The sequence below is a fragment of the Chionomys nivalis genome, chromosome 9, assembly GCF_950005125.1.
Source record: "Chionomys nivalis chromosome 9, mChiNiv1.1, whole genome shotgun sequence".
In the NCBI taxonomy this organism is placed as follows: Eukaryota; Metazoa; Chordata; class Mammalia; order Rodentia; family Cricetidae; genus Chionomys; species Chionomys nivalis.
In genome coordinates, this window is record NC_080094.1 from 32,124,635 (window position 1) to 32,137,958 (window position 13,324).

The window sequence follows — 13,324 nt, forward strand, 5'->3', positions numbered from 1 at the left end:
CCCAGTCTTTATGGGCCCGCAGCTTTGTGTATCTCTGTGGGGCGTGTGTGAGTGTGTGCGTGCGTGCACGCACGCTTTTGTGTGTGTATGTCTGTGTGTGTGTTCACTGGACTTTAGAGTGTGGGCCTCTAAGACAGTGAGGGATGGCAGACGATGGGTATGTATGCTACTTAATAAGACTATTATTATTATTATTAATTATTATTTTGGCTTTTTCAGACAAGGTCTCACTATCTCTGACTGTCCTGGAACTAGGTAGAGAAGACTGCCTTCCAGCTCACAGAAATCCTCCTGCCTGTGTGCACCACCTTGCCTGGCCAAGACATTTCATTTCATTTATTTATTATTTTTAAATTTCATTTAAATTTATTTTATGTGCATTGGTGTGAAGGTGTCAGATCTCCTGGAACTGGAGTTACAGACAGTTGTGAGCTGCCATGTGGATGCTGGGATTGAACCTGGGACCTCTGGAAGAGCAACCAGTGCTCATAACCGCTGAACCATCTCTCTAGCCCCAACTATTTTCTTTTTTCAACTGTGGCAAAACATAGAACTTCAAGACTGAGGATGCAGCTTAGTGGCAGAGCACTTGGCTAGGACCTGAGTTCGACCCCCAACATCAGACGAACAAAGGCAGAAAACACTGAGTTTATGGCCTTTACGCTGCCGAGTGTACGTGCCACTGTTAACTGTAGGTACCACATGTGAGGGATAGATTTCTAGACCGTGTCACCTTGCAAAACTGAAACTCTGCACCCCGTGGAACAAGTCCTCGTTTCCTTCTCGCCAGGCCCTGGTGACCACATCCTCTTTTCTGTATTTATGAATTCGACGGTTCTAGGAACTTCGCATAAATGGAGTCAGGCAGTTTTATTCTTCTGCAAGTGACAGTCAGCATGATGTCCTGAAGTCCTCTCCCCGTTATAGAATATATCTGGATTTTCCTTTTCTTCTTTTTGTTTCCAGGGAGGGCTCCTCTTGCTGCCCCCCCCCCCGCCTGTGTGCTGGGACTGTAGGTGTGTGTTGCTGTGCCAGCTTGAATTTCACTCTGTTCACAGCTAAAAATCTTCCAGTGTTTTCCTATTGGCCACCTTTACTGTTCATCTGTGGATGGATATTTGGCTTCCTCTTACCTGTCGGCTGCTGGGGCTAAGGCTGTAATAAATGTGAATGTGCAAATATCTTTTCAAGAGTAATTTGCAATCTAGTCCTGCTTCTTAGTTTCTTTGGGCAGCTACAACACAGAACTTTGGACTAGGGAATTTTTTTAAGTTTTTTTTTTAAATTAAAAAATTATATCTGGTGTGGTGGTGCACACCTTTAATTCCAACACTCAGGAGACAGAGGCAGGCAGATCTCTGTGGGTTCAAGTCCAGCCTAGTCTACATAGCAAGTTCCAGGCTAGCCAGAGGTACACAGTGAGACCCTGTCAAACAAACAAACAAACAAACAAACAAAAAACAAAGACAAAAATCCCCAAAATGTCTTTATATCTTTATTTATGTATATGAGTGTTTTTTCTATACGTGTGAATGTGTACCACACAAATACCCGGTACCTGTGGAGGTCTCCAGAGGGCACTGGATTCCCTGGACCTGGAGTTATAGGCATTTATGAGTTGTCATGTGGATGCTGGGAACTGAACCTGGTTCCTCTGCAAGAGCAGCAAGTGCTCTTAACCATTGAGCCATCTCCCCAGCTCCTGGACTGGGTGATATTAAATAATAGGATTTTTCCCCCATAATCTGGTGGCTGGGAAATCCGAGATTAAGGCTCAGAATTTGGTGCCTGGTGAGGGCTTTCTCAGTGTCCTCTGGGAGGAGGGTGCTGTGTCCCCATGCTCAGGGCGGCAGAAGGGCAAGGTAGCTAAATGTTGCTGCTTGAGTCTTTTAGGAGGTCCTCAGTCCCACCCACTGGGAAGCCTTCAGGTTTCTCACCTCCTCTAGTCTCTACCTCTTAATCACATTGGCCTGACCTGAAATTTAAGGAGATGTAGTCAAACTATGGCAACCTAGAAGTGTGATTGTTGATTATATATAGTATTATCTTCAAACATTTTCAGCAATTTCTATTACCGTTTTCAAGATTTTATTGACTACCAGATTTTATTGAGACAGTATTGAGATGTGTCCTGTACTCTCCCCAGGAGGTTCCTAGTGGTATTCTAAAAGTGAAGTCTTTCTTCCCATTGGTGCCTTCTCTTGTCTCTCACAGCTCCACCCCTTCCTGTTTACTTCGGGGCTCACCACCCCAATTCACCCAAATTTAGCATCAGGTCTTCATCGCGGTCTTTTTTGCTGGGAACTCATTAAGGCCCGCTGCTTGCTTCAGGTTCTGGAACTCCTAGGCGGCTCTTCTGGGATCCATCGCTGTATAATGAACTGCCACAGTCTGGCGGCTACAGGTGGCTTTATTGCTCTGTAGGTTGACTGGGTTTGGCTGGATGGCATCTTACAGAGACGTCTGCAGGCTCCACTGCGCTCATGTCCAGAACGGCTAGGAGCTCAAGGGCGAGAGGCAGGACAGGAATCTGCTGAAAGAGTTTTCTGAAACGGCATGGGGTCGCCTCTATCCCACGCTAGTAAAAAGTACTTTCAGGCTCTCAGTGCAGGAGAGGGGGAGAAATGAATCATGCTACAGTTTGAATATGAGATGCCCCCACAAGCTCTTGTTCACAGACAGCGGAAGAAAAAAAACATCAAGATGTGAGGCCTAGTTGTAGGAATAGGCCAGTGGGGCCAGGTCCTTAGGTGTGTATCTTACCCTTTACCCGCTCACTCTGTCTCTCTCTATGCTGTTTGATTGGCCTCTCTGAGCAGGCTCTTGCCTCCATGGAACTCTGCCTCACCGCCGGTCCACAGCGATGGAACAAGCTGGCCCTGTACTGAAGGTGGGAGCCCACAGGATATCTTTGTGGACCTCAGGGCCAGGGCACAAACCTAGTCAGTATGCTTTGAGAACTCATTGTAAACTATTTTGCCTCTACTGAAGACAAGGAAGCCTAGTCATTTCTAGAGGACCCGTGAACTGAAAGCAATGGAAACCTTGAGGAAGAATGATTTATCTGGATCCCATTTTCAAGTCCAGACTGATAGGTCTCAAGTGATTCCAAAGTATAGCATCAGCAGTCCTGACAGAGACTTGGGAAGCTCAGAGCAGCCTACTTTAGCGTGTTTGGGATAATTAGCAACAACTCTGGTGGGGCTGGCAAGGTGGTCTGGCGGTGCTTTCCTTTGCCAACACTGTTGGCCTCAGTTTGATCACTGGAAGCCATGTGGCTGTCGGAGAGAAATGTCTCCCCAACGTTGTCCCCAGACTTCCACATGTGTGTTGTCAAGGCTAGCCTGGGCAACTTGGTGAGACTCTGTCTCAAAAGAAAAAGAACAAGGGTTGTGTGAAAAGCTCAGTGAGGAGTACTTGCTTACCATGTGTGGGACCCTCGGCTCAATCTCTGGTACTGGGGAAAAAAAGTCTCTGGAGATGTGCTGAGAGGATTGTGAGTCAAAAGGATTGATTATTCTAGATTTCCAAGATAGGCCTCACATGCCAATTATGTGTTCTTGTGGGAGAGAATCTCAGAAACCTGAAACATACCTCACACAGGAGAAAATGATGTGCCCATGAAGCAGAGATTTGAAGGCACCAGCCTTGGAGAGAGATGTCTCCAAGCCAGGGAATGCAAGCAGCCATTAGAAGAGGCAGAGAGTCTCCCCTGGAGCCTCTGTTGGACACGCTGATCTTGGTCCCAGTACGTGATCTCACCTTCTCCATTTTTAGTCCCGGACCTCTCGACAGAATGGTAGCCAGCTCTCTCAAGGGAAGGGCTCACGGCCCACGAGAGTGAGGCAGGAGCCGCTGCGTCTTTTATGGCCAGGTCGCATGCTATTATCCCACAACAGATTATACAGGTAACTGCTCAACATGGGAGGGGACTTCTTGGGGTCCAGCTACCAGGAGGTGGGGTGTTCTCAGAGCAGTCGAAAGGGGTGTCATGTGACTGGAAGACCAGGATGAACAGGCTGGCTGCAGCGGTGAGATCTGCTTCAGTCAGACTGCTCAAGTCTGGCTCCAGTTCTGGGATGGAGTGCCTTTCCTTCATCCTGCCCGTCAGCCTCTGCCCAGGCTGCCAGGGAACCAAGGCCTCCTCTGGGCACGGCTGGATCCTGTTACATTGTCACGGAGCAAGACCAGAACTGCGGAGCCTGTGGCAGGAGACAATGGCCTCCATTGAGGAATTATGACGTAAAGGAACCAGTCTGCAGTCACCAGTGTGCAGAAACACAATAGGTGTTTCAAGAGGGCCCAGGAGGTGCTCAGAAGAGACAAAGATGCTCACCACCAACCCGGCATTCCCTCCCTCTCTGAGGTCTCCAACACTGTGCCAAGAGAGGAATTTCTCTAGGATCTGTCTGAAAAGGTCAGTTGTTAAGAACAGCGTCTTTAAAATCTGGCTTCTGACCTTCATGCAGTTTGCCCTTTCCTGATCCGCCTTCCAAGAGAAAGGCCCCTACCTAGGTGCTGGCAGTGGCGGAAAATGTTAGGGGAAAGGTTTGAGCGTGGCTTGTGATGGCTTATTCTATTTCCACAGCTCCTGCTTTGACACCTCAGGTCCAGCAGGGTACTGGGTGACATCCTATCTCAAGCACTTTGTGTAAATCTCCTACACTGATCTGCATCTTTGTTAGACTCTTCTCAGACAGCCCAGGCGAGTGTGCTGTTTGCCTTTCTAGGGACACTGGTCCATTCAATATCTAAAGTCTTATTTGTACAGTAGCGTTCTTTTCTTTTTTTGAAGGCCCCAAGGAAAACTTGAAGCTACATTGGAATTGGTGCTGTGTGAACTTGAAAGCCCAGAGCTGGCCTTTGGGGCTAGGGGCAGACTGATTTTGTGCCTTCCTTCAGTGCAAAAACCCAACTAATTGAGGATGACTTCATCCCCAAGGGGAATATTGCAGACTGCTCAGAATAAAGTCAGACTTATTCTGAGAGGGGGAAGGGAAGAGGAAGGTGAGGAGATGGGGAGGGAGATAAATGATTTGGTATTTTATTTACTGCTGTGAACTTCAAATTGCCAGGTTGGCAGGCGTGTTGGTGCACAACTCAGAGGCAGGAGCATTGCTGTGAGTTTGAGGCCAGCCTGATTTACATAGTGAGTCCAGGTTGGCCAAGGTTACACAGTGAGACCTTGTCTCAAACAACAACAACCACCACTACCACCACCAACAAAATACTAGGTCAAATGTGTAGGGCTGCAATGTTTCTGCTTCCTAAGGGAGTCTGGGAGAAGACTCCAGGGAGATAACTTATGCTTTAAATTCCAGTGATAGTTACTAAGGAGACATCCTGAGTTAAGGGACAAGTCAACAAAATAAATACAGGTAGGGCATCAGTGGAATACAGTGGGGTTGCCCAGAATAGAAGGACATCAACGGCCCAGGGAGATGAGGAGAGCTTGAACGTGTCTGCTAAATTCCTGCATTTGGAACTTAAGTTTCAAAGTATCTGTTTTGCGAGTCAAGATCTTTGCCCTCAGGGCTTAACTAGTTATCCTGGGGGTAGGTATTTTGTACTGACAGTAAAACTGGCTTCAAACCATCTTGTTTTCAGCCTTTCTTTCCCTGTTGCAGGGGGGGGCCTCTAGTTAGTTCCCAGCAGCAGGCCCCCAAATAAACACATAGCAACTGTATTATTTAAATCACTGCTTGGCCCATTAGCTCTAGCTTCTTATCGGCTAACTCTTACATTTTAATTTAGCCCATTTCCATTAATCTGTATATCACCATGAGGTCGTGGCCTACTGCTGCACACCGCACCCCCATGTCTGCGCTCTGTGTGCTGGCACCCAGTTACCGAGCTTCGGGCAAGGGGCTAGAGGCTGACACACGCAGCTCCAAACGCTGGTTCAGAAAGCCCATATTTTAAAGTTAAAATATCTTTCTTAGCAATGTCACTCCTCCAGCCCTTGTTCTTGTCAGGAGTCCAGAGCCTGTTGAAAACCCTTCTCTCCTCTGGACTGGTGTGAAGAGGGTTGCAGGATGCTCAGCCCTACCTGCCACCACCCTCATTTTCCAGATGTGAAAACTAAGCTGAGATGCCATGAGGTCATCTGGGCCAAATATTGATTTGGATTGCTTGAGGTGAGGCACAAGGGTCCTTGCTGAGGATCTATCAGGCTGCCGTAGTGTGGACCACGTCAGAAGACAAGTGAGAACTCAATACGCATCACTGTAGAGCCTGTCTTCGTGGAGGGGCTGCTCTCCCCTGAGTGTGATGAGGCCCTCTTCCTGAAGGGCTCCAGGGTGAGTTGCCAGGGTCTGGACAGAAAGGCATCCCACAGAGGTCACTGCATGGAGCCTTCACCAGACCTGTGGTGAGGGAGGGAGAAATGGGGTGTCTTCACCTCATCTCTTACCATTGTCTCCTATAGACTGGATCTAAGCAATTGCAAATCCCTGTTGTGAGGAGGGGGCCTCTTAGCCCTGAAATAATCACACAGAAACTGTATTAATTAAATCACTGCTTGGCCCATTAGCTCTAGCTTCTTATTGGCTAACTCTTACATATTAATTTAACCCATTTCTGTTAATCTGTGTGTGGCTACGTGGCTGTGGCTTACCAGCTAAAGTTCCATCTGTCTCTGGTGGGGCTACATGGCTTCTCCTTAACTCTGCCTCCTTTCTCCCAGCATTCTGTTTAGTCATGTCTCCTGCCCTCACTAGCTTTGTTCCCTTATAGCTCTGCTATAGGCCCAAAGCAGTTCCTTTATTAACCAATGATATTCACACATTTTGTGTGCCTGGTAAAAATCCCACATTTTGTCCCTTGGAATTGATGACATAGTATCTATCAGCTATGCCTCCCTCCTCCCTGGCCCTTTTCTCACTCTTTGCCTTGTGCAGATCCCACTTTCTTCTCTTTCCTCACAAGGTAAGAACAGTTAGAGGAAAAGCTGACAGGGCTATCCCGAAAAGGTTACAGTGCCCAAGTCACTGGCCCAGCTCTCATCCCTGACTTCCTTCAACAGGGTGCCATGTGCCTGGTAAACGCTGGCACCCTACCACTGGGCACCCACTGTGCTCATAAGGGCACACAACTTGCATCAACTCATGACCCAACCCAGGAGCCATTGCTATGGAGACAGATGCCCCTGGGGTGCTGTTTAACATGGATGCCAAGCATTGTAGAACTGCGCTGACAAAACTGTGCCTAGCACACAGAAGGCATGCAATAAAATGTGTTGAGGGAGCATTCCTGGCAGCGGAGGGGTTGGGGAGATTGAAGGCAATGCAAGGATGAGGGATGGAATGACTTTGACAGTCTGGGAGCTCTGACTCAAGTGGTCCCAGTCTCTCCAGAGAGTTCGAAAGCAGATGGAGTCATCCCAACCACGAAAGAGGTTGAGGCAGGAGACTATAAAGTTCAAGTCCTGCCTGGGCAGCTCAGAGAGAGACTCTACCTCAAAATGAAAATTAAAAAGAGAGCTGGGGATGTCACCCAGTGGTAGGGTGCCAGCTCAGCGTTTGAAAGGCTCTGGGTTCAAGGTTCGGTTCTAGTGCTGGGGAAATAAAGACCAATCGGACTGAGCTGCAGTATCCAGGAGAGGCGGGAAAATGGACTTAAGGGACAGCTGTGGCCTTTTTCTGCAGATCGTGGTACCCGTACCCAGTGTGGGAAGATTGATTAGGGGAGAGTGTGAAGGAACTACCTGACGGGACCAAGAGACTCCAGAGAGACGGGCAAATCGTTCAGCCACTGCAGGAAGGCCACAGCTCGCTTGCCCACTGGAGTCCATTTTTGCATCCTTAAACTAGGCATCTCCCTGTCTCTTCAGCTGCCTGGGTAGCCTCCTGGGAAACTCCGATGACTTTATCCTTGTGCCTGGTGGAGGAAGGGAGGCAGTGGGCTCATCAGGCAGGCTGCACAGAGCAGCCTTTGTGCCCTGTGGCCTCTAGGAGGGGTAGGCTGTCTGCAGGCTCAGCGTCTGCTGGACGATAACACAGACACTCTTTGTGGTGCCCAGTATCCAGGAGGCATGGGGGTGGGAGGCCTAGGGGCAGGTTCCTGTGGGCCAGCCAGCTTATGGGTGGCATGTTGGAGGTGATATGATGGTCCCAGCAGAGATGTGGGGTTGGGTTAGGCACACACGGGTATGTGTGTATGTGTGCATGTATGTATGTCTGCAGAAAGATCCCTTTGCGCTAGCCTGGATATTCCACGCAGCAAACAGACACCAGCTCCAATTCCACTGGCCCAGCCTGAGTGAAGCTCTCCTGATTTACACTTTTGCTAACTAAAGTTATGGAGCAACCATGACCCTCAGAATCTTCTGGCCTTTAAACATCTCTAGAGCCAAGGTTTCCAATGCAAAAACATGAATACTTACTTTATCTTTTCTGGTGAGATTCCTGGGGGCAGGAGGGGGCTGCGCCTCACTCAGGACCTGGCCTCCTAAGGCCAGGATTCACCCCTCCTTGACCGATTTTCCTGGCTCCACTCCTAGCTATGTTTCTGGTGGAAATCGTCTATACTTGATTCAGCCAGGTATTGGTAGGCAGGGACCAGCTGCCAGGCCCACTGTCTGCGGAATCACACAGGGCGCCATGCTCAGAGGTGCCCCCCGCTGGGCTTCATGCTGTTGTCGTTTTGAATTTTTTTGTTTCTTGAAGAGTCAGAGACTGAATTTCAGGTCTCATGTGTGCCAGGGAGGCGTTCTACCCATGAGTCTTTTCCAGTCCTTTTCAAAATGTTGTTCCATATCGTATCTGGGTACATTAGTCCAGAAAACGTAATGAGGATGAGGACTCACCAAACAAACTCTACACATTGGTAACTTACGTGCCTGTTACCACATTCAAAAATCTACAGACAGTCAATGTGGATGAGAACTAACCTACTGAATCTCAAATAAAGTTGGAGAACTGCCAAAAAAAAAAAACTTATTCATGATTCAAATTTTCCTCCTGCTTGTTTCTGCTTTTTTCCCTTGTAGTTTTTTCTTTTGTTTAATGGGAAAAGCACTTAATATTAGATTTGCCCCCAACAGACTTTCATGTATATAGCACAGTATTCTTCATTGAAAGGTCCTAGTTGTACAGTAGATCTCTGGAGTTTGCAACCTGCATGTCTGAGTTTGTGCCCTTTGACCTTATCACCCCATTTTTCTCCTTCCCTAGTCTCTGGCCAACACCATTCTACTCTCTGTTTTGATAGATCCCGTGGAGACAGTACCTTAGCATAGTACCCTCCCAGTCCATCTACGTTACTGCAAATAGCAGGCTCTCCTTTCAACATTTTATCTGTTGTATGTGTGAGTGTGTGTGTGCACGGAGGCCAGAGGATGATTCCCAAGATATGGTCCTCACCTTCTTGTTGGGCAGGGTCTTTCCTGTTTCTGCAGCTATGCATGCTCCAGGCTAACTGGCCTGCGGGCTTCTGGCCATTTGTCTTACTTTTCTATAGCTGTGACAAAACACCATGACCAAAGCAACTTCTAAAAGTAGGTGTTTAATTGGTTTACAGTTTCAGAGGGTTAAAGTTCATGATGTCAGAGCAAAGGTGTGACTGGAACAGCTGAGAGCTCACATTTCACACACTGGGAGTCACAGCGATCTTCCAAAACGTCAAAACACACCCCCAGTGACATACCTCCTCCAAATCCTTCCTGAGCAGTTCCACCAACTGGGACCAAGTATTCAGATGTATGACGCTGTGGGGCCATTCTCATTCAAACCATCATAGTACCCTCCTATCTCTGCTTCCCTTCTTTTTTTTTTTTTTTTTGGTTTTTTGAGACAGGGTTTCTCTGTGGTTTTGGAGTCTGTCCTGGAACTAGCTCTTGTAGACCAGGCTGGTCTCGAACTCACAGAGATCCGCCTGTCTCTGCCTCCCGAGTGCTGGGATTAAAGGCGTGCGCCACCACCGCCCAGCCTCTGCTTCCCTTCTTGTGTAGTACTGATGGGACCGAGGTTCATGACCCACATCTACTTTTTATGTGGCTTCTGAAGACGGAACACAGATCACCAGACTTCACCCTTTACTCACTCTGTCATCTCTCCAGCTTGTTCCTCCTTTTAGAAACTATTTCTCCATCTATAAAAATTTAGGTTGTTTCTCTACTTACCCTCGGCTACCACAGGTAACACTGCATTGAGTGTAAGCCTTAGGGCATCCCAAACTTAATCTTAACTTTTTCCACTTGCCATTACCCACTTTGTCATCACTCTTTCCCCAGGAATGCACACCGGTCCTCCCTTCTCCATGGGAGATATGTCTTAACATCTCTAATGGATACCCCAAATCATTGAAATTATCGAACCCTACATATGATATTTTTCTCATGTATTCATAATTATAATAAAGTTTAGTTTATAATTTAGGCACGGTATAAGACTAATAATAGTAATACCAACAGAACAATTGTCACAATAAACCATAATAAAAGTTACATGAATGTCTGTTTTTTTCAGAATATCTTTTGTGGGCATGTGTATGTGATCTGGATGTACATGCATACTTACATTTGTGAGGGTGTTTGTGCACATGTATGCATGTGGAGGCCAGAGATTGGTGTAATGTGTCTTCCTCCATTCCTCTTCTCTTTATGTGTTGATGCAGGGTCTCCCACTTCTCTCAGTGAACTTGGAGCTCTCCAATCTGGTGAGTTTAGCTAGCTAGCCAGCTTGTTTAGCCAGGGTCAGGGTATTTTTCCTTGGTCCTTTTCACCCTATTGATAGGTGACAGAGAGTAACCAAACCACAGAAATCAGAGCCATGGACAAGACAGGACTACAACAAAAATAATGATTTTTTGTTTACCTATAATTTAAGTGTAACTGTGTGCCCTGCATTGTTTATTTATTTATTTGTAAGTCTGATCCCCTGACCCCCTGATGCCCTTTTGCCTGTTAAGGAAGTCTGGCACTCACGGGCTGAGTCAGAGAGCTCCTGTCTCTGCTGTCTGCTTCCCTGTGGCGGCTGAGCCAAATCCTCCCGGAACCTTCCTCTTCAGCCAGGAAGTGCTGTCCTGCGCCCTGCATTTCCATATATTCTGCCAAGGGCACGGCTTGTTTATCCGATGGTCTGTTACTTGTGAGTCCACACAAAGAACTTGCTCACTCTGTGCTCTTAAAATTCTAGGGTCCCCTTGGCCTTCCACTGACTCATGAGGGTATGGAGGATCAGAGGGGCCTGCTGGAACCACCCGTTTTGACTCTGAACTCTTGTTAAATCATAGCATGCTAAACCACACCTGGTAGTTAAGAGTCCTGTTTGGGGGCAGTTCTGGGAATTTGAGGGACAAAATCTGGCCTTGAGGCTGCTAGGGTAAGATGGGGGCAGGGCATTTATGTTAGCTCTCCTCGCCCACGTGTACAAAGTCCAGACACTGCAGCAGGTTGCTTATCTGCCTGGCCCAGCTCCTCCCCTCTCTTGTCTTCCAGGGATCTTCAGTGGAATTTGGAAGATGGAGTAGGAGGAGGGGTGTGGGGGCCAGCTTATGGGAAGTCTGCTCCTGGACAGATAGATAGATGCCCCTCACTTTTAGTGTCTCAGCTTCTTTTTTGTTGCTGTTGGTTTTAAAATATTTATTTTATTTTTAATTTGTGTGTGTGTGAAAGAGAGAGAGAGAGAGAGAGAGAGAGAGAGAGAGAGAGAGAGAGAGAGAATATGCCATGGCAACTGCCTGCAGAGGTCAGAGAGAACTTAGCATCCTCTGGAACTGGGGTTACAGGCAGTTGTGAGCAGCCCAACATGGGTACCAAGAACCAGACTCTGGGTGCAAAATGGCTGTGGCGTGTCGGAGCGTGAAGGGCCTGGTTGCTGTAATAACTGGAGGAGCCTCGGGCCTTGGTCTGGCTATGGCCGAAAGACTGGTGGGACAAGGGGCCACAGCTGTGCTTGGACCTACCTCTAACGGGGGGTGAGGCCCAAACCAAGAAGTTGGGAGAGAGCTGCGTGTTTGCCCCAGCCAACATGACCTCTGAGAAGGATGTACAAGCAGTTTTGACTCTAGCGAAAGAGAAGTTTGGTCGCATAGATGTGGCTGTCAACTGTGCAGATATTGCAGTGACATACAACCAAAAGAAGAACCAGGTCCATACCTTGGAGGACTTCCAGCAGGTTCTCAATGTGAATCTCTTAGGCACTTTCAATGTGATTCACCTGGTTGCTGGGGAGATGGGCCAGAATGAACCAGACCAGGGAGGCCAACGTGAAGTTATCGTTAATACTGCCAGTGTGGCTGCCTTTGAAGGCCAGGTTGGACAAGCTGCATACTCTGCATCCAAAGGGGGCATAGTAGGCATGACACCGCCCATTGCTCGGGATCTGGCTCCCATAAGCATCCGTGTGATGACTATTGCTCCAGGTTTGTTTGCCAACCCACTGCTCACCATCCTTCCAGAGAAAGTGCACAACTTCTTGGCTAGTCAGGTGCCCTTTCCCAATCGACTAGGTGACCCTGATGAATACGCTCATATGGTACAAACCATAATCGAGAACCCATTCTTTTTTTTTTCTTTCTTTTTTTTTTTTTTTGGTTTTTCGAGACAAGGTTTCTCTGTAGCTTTTGGTGCCTGTCCCGGAACTAGCTCTTGTAGACCAGGCTGGCCTCAAACTCCCAGAGATCCGCCTGCCTCTGCCTCCCAAGTGCTGGGATTAAAGGCGTGCGCCACCACGGCCCAGCTGAGAACCCATTCTTGAATGGAGAGGTCACCTGTTTGGATGGGGCCATTCGAATGCAGCCTTAAAGGGTGAAGACAGGAAAAACACCAGCTTCTTTTCAGCGTGAAGGAAACCTAACAGTCATTTTGTAACTCTGCTCCAGTCACTCTCTGTGCCTAATAAATTCTCAAATTAAAAAAAAAAAAAAAGAACCAGACTCTGGTTCTCTGCAAAAGCAGCATTTGCTCTTGACTGCTAAACCACCTCTTCAGCTCTAAGCCTCAACTTTTGTACCTGCTGGATCGACCGAAGGAGTTCTGCTTACGCCAGTTGTAGAGAAAATGCAGCCACCTTGTGTCTGAGTCAGAGATGGGTATCCTTGTGACCAGACGCTTTCCCAACTGTCCTTCCTACCCAGAACTGTGCCCTCTTCCGTCACTTCAGTGTTTCCAGCACGCTCCTATTACTAGAACAGGAGCTCCATCATTCCTACGGGGCTGGACCGGGAAGAGGAGAGCAATGTCCCTCTATAGTTTCTGTATACAAATAGTGCTCAATACATGTCTAGTGTAAACTACTGGCTGCTGCAGGTGAGACAGACTGTTCCAGTTCACCGGTCCCCATCTCTACTATAATCAAAGCCTTAAATGCACTAACACAAGCCG

General features: G+C 47.8%; 1 pseudogene; it reads left to right on the forward strand.

Moving 5' to 3' along the window:
* The first annotated feature begins 11,779 nt into the window (after nt 1–11,779).
* On the forward strand, nt 11,780–12,745 carry LOC130881956 (3-hydroxyacyl-CoA dehydrogenase type-2-like; annotated as a pseudogene).
* The last annotated feature ends 579 nt before the right edge of the window (nt 12,746–13,324 follow it).